At 39.3% G+C, this 17,480-nt stretch overlaps 1 long non-coding RNA gene across 1 annotated transcript; it reads right to left on the bottom strand.

Annotated features, from left to right (window-relative positions):
- Window positions 1–2,159: 2,159 nt before the first annotated feature.
- On the bottom strand, window positions 2,160–3,088 carry LOC120322269. Its single transcript, XR_005562040.2, has 2 exons — window positions 2,937–3,088; window positions 2,160–2,878 (listed from the first exon to the last, which is right to left on the bottom strand). It is a non-coding gene; the product is annotated as an uncharacterized LOC120322269 (long non-coding RNA).
- Window positions 3,089–17,480: the final 14,392 nt, after the last annotated feature.

Raw genomic sequence — 17,480 nt, 5'->3', positions numbered from 1 at the left:
AATTCAAATGTCACCCATAGAAGTGGAGAGGCTAAAAATGTTGTCATTTGAATCACTGGGGCTCTCAACACCAAAAACTCAAAGCACTTAAATAACATAATAACACACTTTATCATAAACCGCATCGCAATCTTGTGCTTACTGGGCACTGTTTTACTTCTTTCAATAATCTCCAAAATCTGGTCTAAGCCCAGAGAAAAAATAACCTTTAAAAATTCAACAAGAGTTTGCAAACTTAAAACCAAAGCCGATACAACCCGAATTCAACAATATTCCGTATTTCTAACACCCACTTAAGGACAAGTGGTGTTTTGAGGGGGGAGAGTTAACATACGAAACTCTTGTTACACCTCTCGAGGGCCGATACAATTGGCACTTTGCTTAAACATCCGCCGCGATGATTCCCACGCAACGCCGAAATTGGAAAGATTGCAATTTGGTTGGTGCAGTTCCTCTCCAATTCCTCTCCCAGCTGATGTTTAGCTCTTATTTTTCTTGCGTTATTTATTGGACTTTCTCTTATTGTGAGACTTACATTAATTATTCAAATCTTATTATATAACTTAGATTAATTAGAATTTAAAATAATTTTTTTAGTTAGAGACGGCCCTAGGATTTCTTTGATGGGATGGAGAATCTTTGCGCTTCAGTCTGCTCTGACTAAATACACGCTTGAGCGACTTCGCGAGAGGATTTTCGTGTGCTGTAAGGTAGCTTGTCGTTGATCTCGGCCTAAAAGTAGGCACTTAATTAGGTCGTTTTAAGGTCGGGAAAACTGTTAATTAGGCTGTCATGAAGAACATTTCTCCAACTGCATTTTTGGAGTTCAGACTCGTGGTCCCGACCCGAAGCGATAGCCACTGGGCATTAATTGAGTTTAAACCAGCGAGCAAGAAAGTGCGTCCTAGCAATCCAAAAATAAAATATAGTGTCTCTCAAAATTACAAAAAAAAGAGAAATTGACAATTCAACCAAAACTCACAAATTTCGATCGAGAAGAAAACCCAGTGAATCGGAAAATTTATATTTCGTTAACTTTAGTGCCAACCCCTAGAGGGTAAGTTTTGTGTGTGTGTTGTGGTTTAGAATTTTTTTGTTAAGGGCATCAAATTACAGGTGGCACCTAGAAGAATATTATATTTAAAAAAAAAAATCACGATTGAGGACAGTGAGACCAGTGAGGGAAGCATAAATTGCCGACCAGGAGGCCTATTTCTGGATATCATCAGTCAGCAGCGCCACCGTTAAGCGCAAAAACATGATTTTATTGAATTCACTATATTTACATTATCTACATCTATACATATTCTACTTTACACCGCTTCACACCTGACCGACTGCTTGTTAAGCAGATCGGCAACCAGACAAGCAGATCAGCAAAAGTTATTCCGATCGGAAAAAATAAATTCCGCCTTATGTTAGGAAACTAATTTAAGTTATCTTGTAAGAGAAATAGTATTCATTTAGGGCAATTCCTTTTTTTTCTTTCCTTCTCCCTTTATCCCATTTTCCTTCCACTTCCCACATAAGCAAAAGCCCGCCTAAACTGGCGTGAGCACAATAATAATAAAAAGAGAAGAAAGAGTACCGCAGTAGGAGAGCGGCCCAAAAGAGCAGATCAGAAAGAAATAGCTCTCTTAGGATTAAAAGACGGTGTAAGCTGATTTCTCTTTTACAGGCAACCACTTGAAGCGCTTCATCGTGGGAAATCCAGAGTGAGTAATATAAAAGTTTTTATTCAAATGAGAAAGCAGCTGCCGGAAGAAAAATCAAATAATTAGCTACTGCGGCGCTACTTGTTTCCAAGTCCATTGTTTACCAATAATAAATTAAAAAAAAAAAAAATTGTAAATGGAAATGAAAATTGCTCATGTTTAAAATTTACCCTTGCCCCAATATTCGCTTTTCTAAAATCTTAAAAGAATAAAAACAAGAAAAAAAATTAAAAATTAAAATACACATCCCTATATACCCAACCTTCCCTATTCTTAATGCCCTGCCGAGCGTAAATGTTCCTTTTTTTAAGCAAACAAAAAACTTTACATTTTTACATACATATCTCTTGCGATAATATCTACATGAACGCCACAGTCCAAAATTTCTTTTAACAATTTAAATCTAGATGTTTAAAATTTGTAAGTTAGGGTAATCATTTAGGATATTTTGTCTAAACCTGTTCCAATTAAAACATTGTCAGTTTTTAAGTTTATTCCATGTTAAAAATTAAATTTTATAAAGTTTAAGTCCGAGTAAATCTCTCTAGGGGTGCCATGCGGCGTCGGAAGGTGTATGTCGTGTAAGATGTAGCATACTTGTAGGGATCACCGGTTATGTCAAATGGTTAGTGGTGGTCAAGGTAGTGTGGGCGTCGACAGCTTAAGAGATGCTGTCGTACGAGTGTGCTATGTCCTTGTTTGTCCTTAGTCCTGTCGCCCGATAGTCCTTTAGTGTTTCTTGTGGAGATCAATTCCAAAGCACGCGAAATAAATGAGAGTGTGATACGAGACGAGCCAGTGTCGCGATGTCAAATATTCCCCCTTTTACTCTACCGAGAATTAGTAGCCGGAACTGCAATTTACCATCTACTCGGGAAAGTTATACTTGTAGTTCGCTACAGTGCGGCGAGCTTTGCTTGATGATTACTCTTTCTCATCTGGATTTCCTCGTTGACGAAGTTTATGTGGAGGTCTCTATGGAAGCTTTCGCTGCGTAGGTTCTATGATGCCCCAATGATAGTTCGCAGAATTGCTGACTGAGCTCGCTGTATAATTTCAATGTTGGTTTTTGACGCGTTTCCTCATAGTTCACAGCCGTATGTCCAGATGGGTTCAGCACGGTATTGTAGAGCAGTACTTTGTATTTCAGATTAAGCGGAGAGCTGCAATTAATAAGCCAGTGAAGATTGCCTGCTTTAAGCTTCATATAAGTCCTTTTACATTAGGTGAACGCCGAGATATGTTAATACGTCTGATTGTGGGATGAATGTATTGTTTAGTAAATGTTGGGGAGGTTTGACAGTTCACTGTGAACGTATGCTTTTAGTCTCGTTTACTTAGCTAAGATAACTCTTTGTAAACGATTTGCGTTCGGTTTGTCCGTGATTTTTGCTTAATTCTATCATAAATACTACATGACAGCGGAGCAATGCGTTGGATCAAATGGTTTCAGTTTTAGCACTTATGTTGTGCTGCATTTAACAAAAATATATTATGGGGACTTGACACAGAATATAAAATATATATCAGCAGCATTTGTTGAGACGGTTTAGTACCGATTCACACGTCAGACGCAGGCCTACAGTGCTCATTTGCTAAGTTGGCTCACTATTAAAGTGGCTGTAAGCACGGGAGATCAGGGAGCAAATGAACTTGAATCAACTTATTTAAATGTTTCAATTATATAATCTGAAATTTAGGGTCCGTACTAATAACTTTTACTAAATTACCAGAACCGTTGTTTCTGTATTCAAGTGATTTCTATTTTGGTTGGAGGCACCTGAATTTGTGGGATGCATTCTTATCATGTTTGTTTGTTGCTTGCACTGCAGTTTTCGCAATTATTTGCCTTGGTTTTTGGTTATCGTTAGCTCCCAAATCTTTGTTGTCTTCGGCTGTTCTTCTTTCATTGGGCTGTTTAGCTCATTAAGTTTTTCTGTTGCCTTTGCTGGGAATTTGGATCGGCGGAGTATTGCGGTATCGTCAGCAAACGTAGAGGTTGTAAGCTCATAGTTTGTGGAAATGTCTACTGTGTATAGAGTGTAAAAAACTGGGCTCACCACACTACCTTGGGGGACGCTAGCATTGATAACGCGGTCGTGTAAAGTCGAACTGTTAGACCTAATTGAGAAGACTCTTTTGAGATACGACTAGAACACTCCGTGGGTTTTCTGGGGAAGCAGTTTGGTTATCTTGTACATTCCATTAAGCCAGACTCGGTCAAATGCTTGTGCGTCATCTAAAAATATAGCTGAGCAGTATTCTCGGTGCCTAAAAGAAGTACGAATTTCGTTTTTGATGCGATTGACCTGTTCGATCATTCCATGATTTTTGCGAAAACCAAATTGATTCGATGGTATTGTGTTTCGCCTTCATAAGTAGGGAGCTAGGTGTTTTAAAAATGCCTTTTCAAACAGATTCGAGAGAGACGATAGGAGACTGATTGGTCTGTAGGATGAGGGTTGCGTTTTGTCCCTGCCTGGCTTGGGAGTTCTCACTATGACCACCTTTTTCCACCTTTGGGGATAGTATCCAAGTTTCGGAAAAGCTTTAAAGAGTTTGCATATGGTCAGAACTGCACACTGTGGAAGTTCTATGATCATTTTTGGTGTCACCAAGACGTGACCATGTGATCTTTTCTTTTATGATAGATGCTATCTCACTTTGGCTAAATGTTTTTGGATTTATTGGTGGCAAGATTTTAATTACTGCAGGTAGGTAAAATGAATTGGTAGCATAATTTGGTTGAAATACGTTCTGTAGGTGATCGGCGAATGCAATCTTCCTCGCTGCGTATCCAGCTTCCAGAGGGGCCTCGCAGTGGAACGACTGTTTCTGCTGGTGGCTGAATATTTTTGTGTGCTTTCCACAAAGGGTTTTTCTTGCTGGTGGGCGATAGTTGTTCGATGTATGTAAGGCATTATAGCCAGTTTATTAATAGAATTATGCTGGATGTGTAACAAAAGCTTGCGGGATGACAATTAACTGAGATGGCGCCTCCTCGGCTCTGCTGGCGATGGCTGCAACTTGAAGACTCAACGACTCGACGACTTGACCCTCCGACACACCAACTTATATGCTCGGACTTGATCCCTCGACGACTACTTTCAACTTGACAACTGGACTCTAACTTTTTACCATCTTATGGTAATTTTCTGCTCTTCGTATGCCTTGCACTCGCTATATTTTCTCGACGCTAGTGATGTTACTTCCTTAAAAACTATCGTAATGCTATCCCTTAGTGGGCACGTTGATAGCTATCGATAGCCAACTCTACTTTACATTCGGCCATCCTGATAATCTGAGTCTGACCCAGACGACGCAGCATCTTCGTTATCCGCTACATATTTCCAAAGCTTCATGTTATCAACACTGGTAGAAGTAAGAGCTGGTCCTTCACCGAATGCTGCCTTCTTAACATCGTAACGCCCATTTCGCTTCACCTTGGTTACTGTGTATGGACCGATGAACGAACTGGCCAATTTTTTACCAGCCACAAATTGAGTTCGCTTAATAGCAACCAGGTCACCTTCTTTGTAGAGCCTTTCCATGACTCGGTTCTTGTCGTAGTTCCTCTTGTACGTTTTTTGGGCTTCTTGAATTTGTCTTCGGGCCTCCATTCTCATCTGGTTTCTTTCTTGATCGAAATCATTGGCTATTTCTTCCTCCAGCAACGACAACACATTATCGCTCACTTTGTTGTGCATTTGTACCCCAAATAGTAACTGGAACGGGGTCTTCTTTGTGGAGCAGTGGACATGCGAATTTATAGCTCCTTGAACTTGCGCTACAAACTTATACCACTTGGATGGATCTTCAGCAGACAATTTAGCTATCATTGAGATAATGCATCTGTTTACACGTTCAATTTGTCCGTTTCCTCTGGCAACTCCTGTTGTAGTCCACACATGCTCAATTCCATTTGTGGTCATATGCTCTTGGAATTGATTTGACGTAAACGCGACTCCTCTATCGCTTATGAGACGAAGTGGGTGGCCAAAGACAGCTGACCATTCTTGCAACTTCTTCACGACCTCGTCGCTTCCAGTGCTTTTGGTTGGGAATAACCACACAAACTTGGTGAATGCATCCACGGCTGCAAAGATAAACCTATACTGCTTAGAAGTCGCATCCATCGGTCCGAGATGATCAACATGAAGAGTATGTAGTGGCTTATCTCCCTTGTCAATACAGAACAGCTGACCTTCTTTCTTTCCAACCTTCTTGTTTATCAGAATACATTTCACGCAGTTGTTGATGATTTGGCCTACTTTTTTCTCCATATGCGGGATCCAAAAATGTTGCTGCAAGGAATGCATAGTTTTCTGCAGGGCAAAATGCCCAATATCATGTGCTTCCTTTATTATTTCGTTCTCCATTGATTTAGGGACGACTATGACCTCATTACCATCCACTACTTTGAAAAGTAATCCTCCCTTTAATTGGAAGTCCTTGTAGGGCTGCGACTTGATAACTTCGAGAACTGCTGAGATATAGTTATCTTTCTGCTGAGCTGCCTTTATTTGAACTGAGATCTCCGACGCTACTACAAAAACATCCATCGGATAGCGACTCAGACTGTCGACGTGTTTCATTTTATCTCCAGCACGATGCTCAACTTGGAATGTGAAATCTTCAAGATACAGAATCCATTCAGCTACTTCCCTGGGTACATCCTTCTTCTTCACCGTCTGAGAAAACGCTGAGCAATCGGTGAGCAACTTGAACTCGACTCCCAGTAAGTAATGGCGAAACTTCTTGACCGACAGATACGCAGCTTTAACTTCTAAAATATAACTGTGGCGCTTTGAATCTGCTGCTGAAGTTTTCTTGCTCCAATATGCAACTGGATGAAGTTCGCCTCCGAATCTCTGCATTAATATGCCACCAAATCCATTCATAGAAGCATCAGTATGTAGTTCGGTTGGTGCTTCTCTGTTATACAACTGCAGGACAGGTTCATTCGACAGTATATCCTTCAGCTGGTTCATTGCGCTCATTTGCTCGGCTTCGAATATAAACTCGGTGTCCTTCTTTAACAAATTTGTTAGCGGTCGGGCTATTACTGCATACCCTCGTACAAATTTCCGGAAGAATCCTGTCAATCCTAAGAACGATTGGACATCTTTAATGTTTTTGGGTCGAGCAAACTTCTGAACAGCCTGTGTTTTTTCCTTTCCTGGCCAGATTTTGCCGTCCTCCACTGTGTGACCCAAAAAGCTGATCCTCTTTTCCAAGAAGGAACACTTTTTCCACTTAATGCGCAATCCATATTTAGCTGCCTCCTCCAGGACTTTCTTTAGCTTGACTATGCACTCCTCATTTGTTTGAGCGAATATGATTATATCGTCGACGTAGATCTGCATGACATCTTCTTGTATCAGGTTTTGAAAAATGGCATTGACAAAACGGTTAAACACGGCAGGTGAGTTGCAAAATCCAAACGGTGCTTTACAGAACTCAAATAAACCGTCTTTGGTGATAAACGCAGTGTAGCGACGACTAGACTCCTCGATCGGTACATGTAAGAAGCTGTTCTCGAGATCCATGACAGTGAATACTTTCGCAGATTGCAGCTTTTCTAGCACTTCATCAATTAAGGGTACAGGGAAACTGTCTCTGAGTACCATCCGGTTCAGCTGACGAAAATCAATACAAATTCGGTTTGTTCCGTCCTTCTTCTTCACAATGACAACTCGACTTGCGAAATTTGACGATGACTTCCGTACTACTTCATTCTTAAGCCAATCGTCCACTTGATCTCTAACGGCGGTCGCTTCCACAGCTGAATATCGGCTTGGTTGGTGACGAAATGGTTTTATTTGTTCGTCCGGTACGATCTTCATCTGAACAGGGCACTCGATAGGAGATTCAGCTGGCTTGTAACTGTCGACCAACGGCTGAATTATCGGCTTGAACTGTTCGGAAACGCATATGTTATTCTCGGTCTCGACAATATTGTAAATACTTAGCTCATTATGTCCAGCGCTGTCTGGTCGCGCTGACACCTTGGTGAAAGTGAATCCCTCTTCGTCCAACGTGACCCGGAACTTAGAAGCGAAGTCAAAACCAAGCAGTGTGTCATCTTCAATATTTTTATCCGGAACCACAAAAAATTTTTGTTCCACCTCAGCTCCATCGACGCTCACAGCTCCCGTAAATGTACCCAGCGGCATGGTTTTAACATTTCCTAGGCCTCGCAGTACAGTGAAACATTTTTCCAATTTCACGTCGGTCAGTTTCCTATAAACTGAGTTGCAAACGATTGACACATCCGCTCCAGTGTCCACCAGACAATTTATTTCAATTCCGTTCACGTTAATCGCCTTATGTCGTTTTGAAGACTGAACCACCTGCACAGATCTGGATATTTGTGGACATTCTCTTGCAATATGTCCTACGCCTTCACATTTAAAGCACTTGGTATCCATCTTGCAATCCTTCCTTAGGTGCTCCGCTGACCCGCAATTAAAGCAACGAGTATTTCGGTGACTGGCACTGGATATGTTTTTCTTGTCACCACTGTACGACTTGGCTTGATTGGACATGCACTTGCGTTGATATATCTCGAATTTCTCTTTCAGTTCGTGAAATTCTTTACAGCTGTACAGGCTAAATTTGAATTCACTTGGTATATCTAACCCGTCCACAATGTATCCAATAAGAGACTCTTCATCAATCGTTCCTTGTGCTGCTATATTTTTCATTATCAAAATATACTCTTGGAAGCTCTCATCTTTCTTTTTCTTTCGATCTCCCAGTTGGGCATGTAAATCGGCACTTCTCATTGTACGCCTAAACTCTCCTATTAATACGTTTTTCAGCTGCTCAAACGTATTAACAACTTCCGAATCCAAGAACAGTTTTGCCAACTTTGAAATCTTTCCACGTGCTTGTACGTATTTCTGTTGTTCGCTCAGGCCATATGCCTCGGCATTTTGCTCAAAGTTATTGAACCACTTCTCCACAGGAATAGTCTCTCCGTCATAGTCCGGAACCACATTCGCAAAATTTTCAGCTGAAATTGTGGTTCTATTCCGCTCCCTGTCAGTGGCTTCGTCTGCTTGAATTTTCAGCGTTAGAAGCTGAATTATTTGTTGAAGACTCTCGTTATTCATCTCTTCCTGAGTTTGTATTTCCAGTTCACTTCTGTTTTTCTTTTGATTTTCTCCTTTTCCAACTTCCCTTCCGTTGCGCGTTTGCGATCGTGTTAAAGCATGCGTTCTCTCTTGCTCTCGCTCGTCGTCGCTCATGCTTAAGTACACGCTCTCTTCTGATGACGTACTGACGCTTTGAATTTCACCACGGATTGCAAATAGCTTATGTATCCAACTGATTTGACCGGATCGGGCCTCAAATGTAAGGCTTTAGACCGGGACGAGCCCCCAAATGTAAGGCATTATAGCCAGTTTATTAATAGAATTATGCTGGATGTGTAACAAAAGCTTGCGGGATGACAATTAACTGAGATGGCGCCTCCTCGGCTCTGCTGGCGATGGCTGCAACTTGAAGACTCAACGACTCGACGACTTGACCCTCCGACACACCAACTTATATGCTCGGACTTGATCCCTCGACGACTACTTTCAACTTGACAACTGGACTCTAACTTTTTACCATCTTATGGTAATTTTCTGCTCTTCGTATGCCTTGCACTCGCTATATTTTCTCGACGCTAGTGATGTTACTTCCTTAAAAACTATCGTAATGCTATCCCTTAGTGGGCACGTTGATAGCTATCGATAGCCAACTCTACTTTACATGTATATATGCTGGGCCTTTGCTTCCTTAAGCATATTTGTCATGGTTAGTCTACGTGTTTATAATGTACTGTTTTTTTTTTATTATTAGCCGATTGGGACCCTAGTTGCGGCTAGCTTGCAATCGTATTGGGGGGGTTCGTTGTCCAAATAATAAAGCCCTCACTCGATCACACAGTCACATAGAATTAAATTTATATTCCCGTGCCAATTACGTAGATGAACAAGATTTATAATTAATCCATTAAAAATTTAAAAGAAAGAACAAATATTTGTTTCATTTTTTTGCTTATTTCTTTATTTTTAAAACAATGCAATATTTCATTTAATTTTTCTGTTAAAGTTGCTAACTTTAATTTAATTCCTTTAATTCCTATTTGTTTTCTTTCATATTTCCTATTTTTTTTATTTTTCTTAATTTCATTTCTTTAATAATTTCTGTAATTTCGTTTAATACTATATTTTATTTCTGTTTCACAAATTTAAACTTTTATTGAATGTAACTGTCATTTTCTTGTCTGTCACTTTAAATCTGTTCCTCTTAATTCTTTCATTTTATTTATGTATGGACTGTGCAATTTATAAGGTATAATAATTGTATGTATTTGTTGGTATATGTTCACATAAGCAAGTGTAAATATAAAGAAAATAATAAGATCACTTACCCCAATTCCATCCTATGGGCGGGCCCAGAGGAATTGTGGTTGGGATTTAATTATATTAATTTATTTGGCTGAAACAAAATATTTACACTTGTGCCTACATACATACATACATATTATATATACCCATGTGTGGGTACCCATAAAATGCCATGTCTAACTAAAAAAACTAACCTAATAAATAATAAAGATAATGATTAGCAGTCGCCTACAAAAGGTGTAATGAACGAAATAGCAAAATAAAAATAAGCAACAAACAAGAAATTTATAAAAAAAAATTTCTCTGCCTGATTTTTAATCTTGTAAAATGCTTGTAAGTAATAATGTGTAACAGTGGTGATGTATGTGTATGGCATTGTGTAATTTTGGGTATCACTGTTTATTTATGTTGTATTTTGTGTAAATGCTTTAATAATAGTTTTGCACTTTTTTTTATATTGTTGGTGGATATATATGTATGTATATGCGTTGATGTAGATGTAGATTTGTAGGTTATAGATGTAAGTGTGGAATATAGATGTAGAGTTAGGTTATAGATGTATTTTTTTCCTTTTCCCAGCTATGACAGGGCGAGTCAGCGAGGTTATGCGTTTGCTGATCGCCAGGATTTTTTTGTTTTTTTTTTTTTCCAATAAGGTGTGCAGATCTGTGGGTGTGCCGTTTGTTGTCGGGACAGAACCCCAAAAATCGGATTAGATTTAAACAATTAAAATTGATAAATTAGTACTCACTGATTTGCTTTGGACTTAAAAATATAGAGCACAACACTTTTTGTCTTTTTTTTTCCAAAGACCAAACGACTACGTTTTTTTAAGTTATTATTTGATGCAGATTTCACATCTGCTCTTCGCGAATGCCAAAATAGAAAAGAACTCTATGAGAGCGTAGGTGTCTCTCGAGCAGTGCAAAGCTCACATGCAACTCCCAAAGTTATAATTGGAGCTTTGAGCTTTTTGTTAGAGTTGAATAGGAGTGATCTTATATTGACTTCGAATTATCGAAATAGAAATTGAACGTTTTCGGAGTTAGCGTATTTTTCAAAAAAAAAATCGTTAGTTTCTTTTTTTCTTTTATACAATTGGAAGGGCTTTACATTACACCACAAGACATTTGTAAGTCGTTGAGGCCGGGAAATGGCTTGAAAAAAAGAAGCCGTTATTTTATAAGTGTCATTTCTCGTCCATGTAAGTCTTCTAAAACATAATAAGAACTTCCAAGCTTCACTTTTACGCGCGACTTTAGCCATTGTGGAATTAGCGTAGCATTTATTTGTTTAGAAAAATTACTTTGGGAGAAATTACGGCGAAACACCTCCTGACCGACCTTGAATGATATTTCTCTTGTTCTGAGATTGTATTGCTTTTCATTTTGATCGTAGGCTTTAGCAATGTTTGCCTTAATTTCTTTTCGGATCAAATTCAGCTGATTTTTTCAGCCTAACAGCTGAAAATTCTTTAATAGTTCGTAATGTTTACCATGAGTTCCCATATCGAATCCGTATAAAGCGAAATACGGAGAACATCCAATGCTCTGATGGTAAGCATTTCGCAATGCACAACTTATTGAGTGAATGTGCCGATCCCATTCGGCGTGATTGTCCGAAAGAAAGGCTTTAATGCCTGCAATCAAGGATCTATTAACCCTTTCTGATGCATTTGATTGGGGAGAATCTAAAGCCGTATAAATATGCTTCACTCCCAATGAAGTCAACCAAGCATTGAAATCAGACGATTTAAATTCAACCGATTATCACTTACAATGCAGCGCGGTACTCCATATGTCCAAAATATATGATCTTGCAGAAACTCCTTTATACGGGCCGTATTAAATTTTTTCAATGGGCATAGCCAATGAAATTTTGAAAGGTGATCAACGACTATAAGCAAACCAATATATCCTCGTTTGCTCCTCGGATAGGGACCTAAAATATATATATATAATATAAGCGTTCAAATGGCCTTTCAGATATGGCTGGCTTAACCATAGGAGGCTTTAATGATTGATTTGGTGCCTTAGTGGATTCACACACATCACAAGCGCGGACATACAAGCGCACCTGTGACACCATGCCTGGCCAATAAAAGTTACGACGTATAAGCTCCAAGGTCTTAGCCATGCCACCGTGGGCGGTCACTACCGACTCGTGAGCCCGACGAATGACACTTTCTGTCAAACATTTGGGAATCCATAACTTCCATGCCTGCTGCATACCTAAGTCTGCGCCATCTTCATGTTTAGTTCGAATATATAAATATTTACCTATAACTTTTAAGTCTGGATATTTTCCTTCCGAAGTTAATGCTTCATTTCTCATTTGGACATAATCTGCCGCATCAAAACATGCTGAGTCGAGATTAATTTCTGGCTCAATAAGCTTAATGGCTGACACATCTAGCCAACCTGCCTTTAAGATTCGGCTGTCGCATAAGTCATAGTAAACTAGCACGGACTGTTATGAGGTCAAATTCTTAGAGCTCCAAATAACACCTAAACTTTTCGATTGCCAACACCGCCGCCAAGCACTCACGTTCGGTAACGCTTTAATTGCGTTGTGCCGTGTTCAATTTTTTGGACATAAAAGCCACTGGAAGTTCAACATTGTCATGTGAAAGCTGCACTAACACAGCCCCCACCCCACAATCGCTTGCGTCGCAGTGTACGAAAAATGTCTCACTAAAATCCGGGTTTTGAAGTACCGGTGCCGATGTGATAACATTTTTCAAATTTTGGAAAGCAATCTCCGCTGCGTATGTCCATAAAAATTTCTTCTTAGTTGATAGAATTTCAGTAATCGGGAAGACTAGTTCAGAGAAGTTACTGATGAATCTCCGATACCATCCAACAAGGCCTAAAAAGCTTCTCACTTGTTTGGTCGTCTTAGGGGATGGCCATGTTTTTATAGCATCAACTTTTTTTTGGGTCAGTAGCGATACCACAATTTCCTATAATGTATCCCAGGTATTCGACTTCTGTAACACAAAAACGACTTTTAGCCACATTTAAAGTTAAATTTGCCCTAATTGCCCGCTAACCTAATAAGTATCGACATATGTGTGTCAAAGTCTTCTGGCACTACACACACATCATCAAGGTAACCAAGAACACATGTTTTCAAGTCTGCAGGGATCAATTCATCGGGTAGTGGCCACCCAGTACTGTACGCGTCCTTTTTAGTGCACTCGTTAATGCGTCGTGCATCTAAACAAAGGCGTACCTTGCCTGGCATAATAACAAGCCTCATCGGAGAACTCCAAGGACTCCAACCAGTAATTTGGTGGCTGCTTCCATCAGCAGTTTTCACACGTGATGATATTTTTTTAAAACTTGGACAGGATGACCAATCTTGGGCAGCCAAGTCTGCTCCCAAACAACTTATATTGGCTCCTGTGTCAAATAAGCCAATTTCTATCGACCTAAAAAGGTAATAGAAGCATAAAGACGACCGTCTGTCTGGGTGTCTACAACCGAGGCTACAAGCAGTTTATGCGCGGATTTTATCTTATGCCAGTAATTACGCATACGAAGAGTGTTCCGTTTAACATGGTCAAGGGTAGTTACTTCTGAAAATATTTTTGCTCTGATCTTTTTATAATAAGCTAATCTCTCTTGGTATGGTTTTATTTGACGTAGTAAAGGAATGTCTGAGTGTGGATGTGGAGATGCCTGTTTTAAAATTGCAGGCATCTGTCGAGGGCAGTCTGATTCTTCAGATTGATGTTCAGTTGCGGATTCTAGTTTTGGGCCATTCGCCTGCCGTCGACGAATGAGCCCCTCTTGGAGTCTCTCTTAAGGCATGTTGGGCATTGAGGCTTATAAAAATCTTTTGCTCCGCACCCATAGCAAAAGATTTTTCGTTCTGCGAGGCAGATGTCCCATGCATGTTCTGGCTGATCAGAGTTCCAGCAGACCATAGGTCGTTTGGCAAGTTACAAAGCATCTACCGATACTGAGTCCGTCTCTGAGGCCGACTGTAAAGACTTTTCAGTCTCCACAGCAGCAACGGCTCTTTTAAACACCCTCGGATGAGTATTGCTTAAAATCTGCATCATCTAGCAGATTTTCACGTTTCTGTCGCAGATGAGCAACAGAATGAATAGCGATGTATAATAATGCTTGTCGTAGCTCTGGAATTAAATTCCTTTGCAGCTGCAGAACAAGTCTGTACTCGTCTAAAGGAATAGTTAATCGTGAAACGATCGACATAGTGTCCTCATAAAACCAGTCAAAGGGCTCTCCCTCTTTCTGCTTTCGAGCACGAATTTCTTCAATAAGGACATCTTCGTCTTTATGGTCAGGGTTCTCTTTGCGGTATCTCCAATACCATTCTCTTGCTTTACTAGTCAAAAGAACACATAAGTTTTTGCATACAGTAGCAAAATCCCCGTTTAGACTATCTATGGTTAATGTTCTTACTCTGTATAAAAATTCCTGGACTGAAGGGCCATTAACTGTTCCGTCGTATTTTATGCACCAACACTGAATAATCTGGGTGACTTTCTTTGGACTCAACATTGTGCTCGAGCGCATGTCACCCGCCCTCGCCGACGCTGGACTAATGTGAGACACACATGCAGACGAAAGTTGCCGATAACTATTAGGAGAATGTATGCCGCTTGATAGGTTTAAGTTGTCAAATTTGGCTTGTATACGATTTTTGAGCCTACTAAAAATTCTGTCATAATCGATTTCTCTAAAATAATGTTCAGGCGGGTCGGAAATCCGTGGCTGATAGCGAGTATTTCTATTTCGACCTCCAACGCCCCTAGGCTGTCGACCTTGGGTGGTTAGTGAGTTAATTTTCGGCTGAGTATCTTGGCCTTGTGACTCATTTAAGTCAGCTGCTCCTATCTCCTCAACTATATGTTTGTTTAGTGTTACCCCAGTATCGGGCTTTCCTTTACTTAGTGTGTTGTGTACTTTTGAAATAGCACCTTTGCTAGTGCTTACTTGAGGCTCTAGATGTGCTGAGTAATCCAAGCCCTGTATTGTACCAGGTGCTTTGCACTTAGGACACTCTGTAAACTTTTCTAGATGTGCCACGATACACTGATTGTGAAATCTATGCCCGCATTCAGTATTAAGTATGTTTTCTATTGTCAGCAGATGCTCTACACAAAGATACGTACCTTCAGCCTCTCCTGTAGGTGCATGTATCTAACGCAAGTCCTCTCTACTGCGTGCTAAAGGCATATTAGTTTTTATACCCGTTACTCGTAGAGTAAAAGGGTATACTAGATTCGTTGAAAAGTATGGAACAGGCAGAAGGAAGCGTTTCCGACCATATCAAGTATATATATTCTTGATCAGGATCAATAGCCGAGTTGATCTGGACATGTCCGTCTGTCTGTCCATCCGTATGAACGCTGAGATCTCAGGAACTACAAAAGGTAGAAAGTTGAGATTCGGCATACAGACTCCAGAGACAGACTTAGGACATCTCGGATCTAAAGAGTGTATTGTTAACAGTCTATTATCCGACGCTAACTTGCGATCTAACACACTCGGTATAAATAAAGGCTGGATTTCGCATTCTAATTTAAAGTACCTAGTAGTTTCTGAGTGCCCCTCGTTGGGCGCCAAATTTTATAATGTACTCATTTTTTTTTTAAGTTGATTGAGTGGTGAAATTTTCGCTAAATTATTGGTCGATTGGGACCCTAGTTGCGGCTAGCTTGCAATCGTATTGGGGGGGGGAGGGGTTGGCCAAATAATAAAGCCCTCACTCGATCAGACAGTCACATAGAATTAAATTTATAGTCCCGTGCCTATTACGTAGATGAACAAGATTTATAATTAATGCATAAACAATTTAAAAGAAAGAACAAAAGTCTAAGAGCACGTGAGTGTATAATGCTGCTATGACAGAATATCTAATGTAAATGAGGCTTCACTGATGGTATAATAGACCGCCTCTGTACCCACCCTCCATGATTTACCTTTGGCGATATACGTTAAATCCCTAATTTAAATGTTACCCTTTCATTATACCCTTCGCCTTTTCACAACTATATATATTTACCAAAATATTATAATAAGTTTATTCATTTTATAACAAGAAAAAAGATAGTATGTAAGGCCATGCTGCCTCTTGATAAGTTTAAAAAAAATAAGGAAAATTAAATTTTATCATTATTTAACTTCATTATCTTCAGCTTATTTGTTCCATTTTTTTCTTGTTTCTTTATTTTTAAAACGATGCAATATTTCATTTAATTTTCCTTTTAAAGTTGCTAACTTTAATTTAATTCCTTTAATTCCTTTTTGTTTTCTTTACATTTCCTATCTTTTTCTTGTTTTTTTATTTTTAAAACAATGCAATATTTCATTTAATTTTCCTGTTAAAGTTGCTAACTTTAATTTAATTCCTTTTTGTTTTTTTTCATATTTCCTATTTTTTTATTTTTCTTAATTTAATTTCTTTAATAATTTCTGTAATTTCGTTTAATACTATATTTTATTTCTGTTTCACGAATTTAAACTTTTATTGAATGTAACTGTCATTTTCTTGTCTGTCACTTTAAATCTGTTCCTCTTAATTCTTTCATTTTATTTATGTATGGACTGTGCAATTTATAAGGTATAATAATTGTATGTATTTGTTGGTATATGTTCACATAAGCAAGTGTAAATATAAAGAAAATAATAAGATAACTTACCCCAAATCCATCCTATGGGCCCAGATGAATTGTGGTTGGGATTTAATTATATTAATTTAATTGGCTGAAACAAAAAATTTACAGTAAACTATTTCTTTGTTTTGTTCCTATTTTCTTCAATTTTTGTTTTTTTATATTCATGATACTTCTGTTTTTAATTCATTCTGCCTGATTTTTAATCTTGTAAAATGCTTATTAGTTAATAATGTGTAACTGTGGTAATGTATATGGCATTGTGTAATTTCGGGTATTTTTTTTTTTTTTTTGTGTATCGCCTTACGGTAGGAAAATTAAAATCTTCTAAAGATACCACCTACCGTCCGTAGGTGGCATGCACGATTCATAACCCCTGGTGGGATTATGCCTACGTACTAAAACAAGAACCTCCGTATGCTCCTCTGTCCTATAAACGCTCACCGAAACTGCCAGTCAAGGTAAGACTTCGATGAGCAGGATGTGAAGCCAGGTCGCTCTCCCTTCCTGATGCATTGGCCATGTAGCGCTCCTCCTTTCCACCCTTTAGTCGCCTTTTACGACAAGCCGGGAACGCAGAGGTAGTATTCTTATCCCGCCACCTCACAGGAACAGTCCTTCTGAGTTTTAATTGCCAGCTCTGTTGGCCGTCTCGTCGGCACGGACTCGTTTCATCATATTTATGAGGATGCGGTGTCCCAGCTCCCATTTATT

This window comes from Drosophila yakuba, unplaced genomic scaffold (assembly GCF_016746365.2).
Source record: "Drosophila yakuba strain Tai18E2 unplaced genomic scaffold, Prin_Dyak_Tai18E2_2.1 Segkk4_quiver_pilon_scaf, whole genome shotgun sequence".
NCBI classification, from domain to species: Eukaryota; Metazoa; Arthropoda; class Insecta; order Diptera; family Drosophilidae; genus Drosophila; species Drosophila yakuba.
Note: the sequence above shows the minus strand (reverse complement) of the source record. Positions and strands in the feature narration are given on the sequence as shown.